The 6,000-nt window shown below is 41.8% G+C and overlaps 1 protein-coding gene across 1 annotated transcript in view; it reads left to right on the top strand.

The window, feature by feature from the left end:
* The first annotated feature begins 1,635 nt into the window (after positions 1-1,635).
* LOC133380728 (contactin-6-like) overlaps positions 1,636-6,000 on the top strand; it is a 221,844-nt gene continuing 217,479 nt past the window's right edge. Inside the window, exon 1 of the mRNA XM_061618572.1 lies at positions 1,636-1,686. The gene's annotated coding sequence lies outside the window, so the exon portion shown is untranslated. The remainder of the gene's footprint in view (positions 1,687-6,000) is intronic.

Below are 6,000 nucleotides of genomic sequence, written 5' to 3'. Positions count from 1 at the left end.
AAGTATTCCATGTACACTTTTCAGGAAGTAAGTCCTACTGAAAACAATGACATTTACTTCTGAATAAACACACATGAAATAGAATTGCAAGGAATCAGATTTTGGGTAAATGTTGGAGAAACTGTTTAATGGTGGAACTGACTACCTCAGGGGGTGGAGGACTCCTATACTGGAGGTATTTATGCAGAGGCTGGATGGCCATGTCTCAGGGATAAAGTATCCTGCACTGTAGATTCTACATTGAGCAGGGGTTGGACTAGATGACTTCCAAGGCTCCTTTGAACTCTACAGTTCTGTGCATATGATCAGGCTGTAGTCCTGTGCATATTTTTTGGGAGTAAGTCCTATGTAATCAGTAAATTTTACTTTAAAATAAATATGCATAAGATCAAGCTGTGCATTCTGTAAAAATGTAACATATGTTTTGTAAAACATTATCCGCCCAGAAAAATAGAAGGGTTTGTTGTTTAATGTTGTAAATTACAGTTTCGATTACAGAGTTTAGAATATTCATACAGGCATCAAAATGGGATACTTGGTAACTTGGGATTTTTGTGTCATGACAATCTATGCTGGCATAATTGCCTGATTGGCTCATTTGATCAATCTCATTTTGACATGGCAAGCCCCTTGCCTTGTTTTCCTTTCCTTGCTCAAGGATCTGTCTGCTCAAGCAAGATATGGGCAAGGTGGAGGAACAGCCATCCATATGAAGCAGGGATACAAATAAGTGCCTTTCCTCACCTTCATTATGTAAATAAGCCCCACAAATCTTCAAGAAATGAGGTGTTATTATCAATCAGACACGAAATGTTTGCTGCTGTATGGAAAGAGGAAATTGCCTGCAGACTATCTAGGAAAGGCTGGAGGCAATTTCCCCATGTAAGGTTTTGAAAATGAAGGCCATTGAGTGCCTTATATTTTTAAAACCTTGGTTATAAAAGCAGTGAGGTGATGCCTGAGTATTAAGGGCACATGAATGTTGTGCATTTGAATCATGTTCAGACTTGTACTGGTTGGCTGCCTGCTTTGACTTCTGCTCAGCTGCAAAGAGAACCTTTCCATTTAACAAGGATGGGGAACCTCTGGCTTTAGCCATGATGTCTGGGGCTGATTGGAACTGGAGTCCAATAACACCTACAGGGCCACAGATTTCCCATCCTTGCCATATAGGAATTGTAAATCTGTCCCCGTCCCTCAGACCTAAGGAGGGTGCAAAGCATAGGGTGTGGCTGGGAAGAATCCTTAGGGACAGGAAAAGAGGGTTGGAGGGTTGTATTTGGTCCCTTGGCCTGAAGTTCCCTTCTCCTGATTTAGGGATAGAGTGTTGGCCTGGACAATGCCCAGAGAGTCCTGGATTCAAATCCATTTATACCCCAAAGTCATCCTTCAATTCTTCTCCCTCATGTGTGTATAAAAAACAGTAAGACAGACTTCATTCAGCAAAATATTACTTTGTAAAAAGTGGCTGAAGCAAACTTCAGTTGTATGTAAGAATACACTTTAGTTCGGCTTTAAGTGGTAGAGATATATTAATCTTAAATTGTTTCATCTCACAGATGAAGAAACACTACATGGACCTATTTTTATTCAAGAGCCATTTGATATCACTTATTCAGTGAGTTCTGAAGATCCAGAAGTCATTCTGAACTGTACAGCTAAAGGACACCCCTTGCCATATTACAGGTAAGGTTTTTTGTTTGTTTGTTTGTTTGGGGCAATTGTGTTAAACATTTTGAATGGTATTGAGAAGAGGTCAACAGCATACCACTCAATTCTAGAATTTTTCAAATAAAGACTTGACAGCCAAATACAAGAAATGAATATTGATGTTGTGATGACAGACAGAAACAAAAAAGAAAAGAAGAAGGTCGAGCTGCTTAGTTTTAATTGCAATGGGCATTTGAGAACTATGGGAACTAGCAATTCTTGACATGCAAATCTATACATAATAATGTCTGGGTATCATCCCCATTCATTCTTTCTCATCTCTGCTCTTTAGCTTCACTCCCCCCCCCCGAAAAGCCTCCTTTGATAAGTCCATTTCACAGTACTAAAGTGATATGACAAGGGCCATTTCCACAGATTGTAGTTTAACATCCTTTTTTGTATTCCACACCCTACAAAGTAGCAAATAAAAACTTATTTTTAAACTTGCGTAAAAGCGTAATCGGCTGCAAGTCAAAGAAGTCAAGATGCGAATTACAGTGGTTATGCTTAGGGTAGAGGCAACCACCCAAAAAACTGTGTGGAAACACAGAAGGGATGTTTTCTATAGTGAAGAAGGTTTTGGGTTATTTTATTTAAATAAAGTTGCAAGTCCCCCCCAAGAGGTTAGGTAAGAAGTCCAAAAAGAAATGGGGTGGGAGGAGCATCAGCACTGTAGGGTTCCTTCAGAGCCCCAAATCTGCCAACTTTAATTTAGGGAAACCAGTGAGTCTTTCCTTAACAAGGAAGTCTGGGACTCACCTCATCCTTAGGACCTGTGGCAGAAACAAACAATATGTTCAAATTTAAGCCACCCCCAGCTTCTCAAAGGTCCTTCTCAAAGCTCTATAGTTTTCTCACTCAAAGCTTTGTCCAACTGTCCAATTCCCTCCATACTGTCTCCCATGCTGCCAATCTGTCACTGCTGTGACTTGGAAGCAAAAGGAAACACGAAGCCTCTCCCAAACACTGCCGCTTGTGACTTTCTTCTGCCAGCCTGTCTGCCTCATTATATTATTATTATTTATTAAATTTATATTCCATCCTTCCCCCCAGTAGGAGCCCAGGGTAGCAAACCAAAACACTATAAAACATTATAAAAAACAGACATTAAGATATATTTAAACAAAACATCTTTAAAAACATATTAAAACAAAACATCTTTTTAAAAAAGCTTTAAAATCATCTTAAAAAGCAATTCCAACACAGACACAGACTGGGATAACAGACAATTGACCAATTATCTGAACTTGGGAACCACCAAACCATAGCACCTCCATCTTGCTAGGATTCAGACTCAGTTTATTGGTCCTCATCCAGCCCACCACTGAGTCCATGCACTGGTCCACAGCTTGCACAGCCTCTCCCGATGCAGATGTTATGAAGAAATAGAGCTGGGATTCATCAGCGTACTTCTGACACCTTGCCCCAAATCTCCTGATGGCTGCTCCCCAGGGCTTCATATAAAAGTTAAACAGCATTCGAGGACAATATGCTAGCTGAAGAAGCTCAGGCATCCATCAGCCTTACCCATCAACACCCAATTCGGATCCATTCACTGCTAGCCCCTGACACCCTACTTTTAAACTTCGAAGGGGGAAGGCAAAACCTCCAAATCCTCCTGGGTTTACATACCTGAGAATGTGCAGAAACCATTGAGTTTGGAGGTTCTGACACACTATGTTTTTAGTAAGAATAAAAGTTTGTTTTCTGTGGGGATGCAATACGTTTAAAAAAAGTATGTTAACAGCAGTAATAATTTTTTGCAACTTCATTTCAAAAACCCATAGTGCTTAACAACCTCACCACAAAAATTATGGCATTGAAGTGAGCACAGAGAATAAGTAAAAATGAATCATTAAATCCTGCATTGTATAACAAACTACAGAATAAAAGCATTGAATAGAATGAAAACAAAACAGAGGAGTACTTTATATATTATAGAATATGAAAATTGCAAAAATTGTTCCCAGTCTAACTATCATTTATAGGTGCAATGCACATCCAGGTTAAGTCAAGTGAATAGATTGCTGTTTAACTGTTTATGGAAAGAATTATAGGTTAACTTAGTTGGCTGAAGTCTTCTCTGTATTGTGCAAAATGGGATTTCAATGCAATGGGCATTTCAAGGGGCAGAAATGTTGGCATGAGGCCTAGTAGTTTTCCATCAAGTCTGAAAGTTTTGAAAGTAAAGAGGAGTTATGTCTTTGCCAGTCTGGGAACGGACAGTGAAGGCCGTTGTTATGGTAACCATCAAGATATAGACTGGGAAAGTTCTAACAGAGTCTGTGAGTTGTTGTTCTTCTGCACCATGCCTCTGAACTGAGAGGCTGTTCTTACTTTTGCTTTTGAAGAGAAATGTGCTGTAGAGCTAGAGGGGGGGAAGGAAACTGCTGAAAAGCCTTAATGTCTTTGAATAAAGACTCTTAACATGCTCTAATGCTCTGAAGAAATTTCTTGCTCAACTTAACTCCAACATAATGTATGCTGTTTCACGCAACAACGCACACACGCCAACAGGGGTTATGGGCCCAGATCCACAGCGCATTACATGGGAGTAAGTTGCTGGTCTGAATGGCAGACAGAGTTCCAGAGAGGGCAGCTTGATTGATTGAACCAGATGGAGGTGAGCAACATGGCTGTAAACCTGTCTGGGGGAGGCTTGCCGATGGAACGGCTTAATGAAAAGAATTATGGCAGCTGGAAGCCGAGAATGCGGGCTTTGCTGATAACAGAGGATTTATGGGACGTGATTGAAGAAAACCCCCTGGCGGTACCGACCGCAGCCTGGAAGCGTCAAGACCAGAGGGCGCAGGCGTTTATAATCTTGGCTCTATCGGATTCTCAACTGATGTGTGTGAGAGATGAGCCGTCGGCTAAACAGATGTGGGACGCGTTGCAGGATTTGTCCCAGGAATGGCAGCGGAGGCAGGAGGCGCAGAAAGCCCAGCCGGTGGAAGCTGTCAGAAGCAAGGAGGAGAAATGTGCCGAACCGGAGCAGGCTGTCGAAAGCAGACAGGAAAACAAGCGGGAGCAGCAGCGGCTGAAGTCTTGTTTTGCCTGTGGGGCTCGTGGGCATCTCCGTAAAGATTGTGCAATCAAGCGAAACTCCAGGGACAGAGGCTTGAAGCAGGGCAGTGTGAACTTTGTTTGTAAACAGAAGTCTAAAGACTTGGAACAAATGAACTTTATTCTTGACAGCGGAGCAAGCCATATATTAATTAAAGACAGACGTTTGTTTTACGTTTCAGAAGAAGTGAAAGACTTTGTTTTACTTGCTGATGGATCATGTAAGAACGTTGAAGCTCGTGGTCTGGTGAAATTTGACAAGCTTGGAATAATGACAGACTGTTTGTTTGTTCCGGAATTGGCTCATAATATTTTATCAGTTAGAAAACTGGTGAGTTGTAATTATTCAATTTTGTTTCACAAATACCAATGTTTTATAATGAGGGGAGATGAAGTGTGCATGCAGGGAAGCCTTAATGATTCACAGTTTAAAATGTCCATGGGTGTGAAGTGTGCTGATGCCTTGAGTTCAATGGGGCGGAAAGGGAATGACGGTCAGGGCTGTAAACAGACAGCCGTAAAAGGCATGCCGTCGGTATTCACTGCCCAGATGGAGGTTCACAGAGAACTAGAAGAGCCAGCATCATTTCAAGCAATCAGGCTGATGCCTGAGGCAGAGCAGCACAAATGGCAGCAGGCCATGCAGGAAGAATTACAAGCCATGCAAAAGAATGGCACATGGACATTAGTAAAGTTACCCATGGGTAAAAAGGCCATAGGTTGCAGATGGGTGTTTAAGAAGAAGAAAGCAAGTTCCGGGGAAGTACAGAGGTACAGGGCACGTTTGGTTGCCAAGGGATTCACCCAGCAGCATGGGACAGATTATGATGCTGTTTTCGCCCCGGTTGTGAAACATGAGTCCATTCGTGTGCTGCTGAAGCTGGCAGCGATGCAGAACATGAGTGTAAATCACTACGATATAGGGACGGCATTCCTACATGGTGATTTAAGAGAGGAGATATATATGGAACTGCCTCCGGGTTCTGTGTCAAAGGAAGGGTTCGTGTGTAAACTGCATAAATCAATATATGGACTGCGGCAAAGTGCACGCTGCTGGAATGAGAAATTGGACAGAGTGTTGCATGGAATGGGATTCCAAAGATGCAAGGCAGATCCATATGTGTATATAAAGAGACAGGGGATGAAAACCACGTCCTGTGCAGTTTACGTTGATGACATCATGTATTTTTTATCATGAGCAGCAAGAGGAACAAGAATTTAATG

This window comes from Rhineura floridana, chromosome 3 (assembly GCF_030035675.1).
Source record: "Rhineura floridana isolate rRhiFlo1 chromosome 3, rRhiFlo1.hap2, whole genome shotgun sequence".
NCBI classification, from domain to species: domain Eukaryota; kingdom Metazoa; phylum Chordata; class Lepidosauria; order Squamata; family Rhineuridae; genus Rhineura; species Rhineura floridana.
This window is presented reverse-complemented; position numbering and strand designations above follow the sequence as displayed.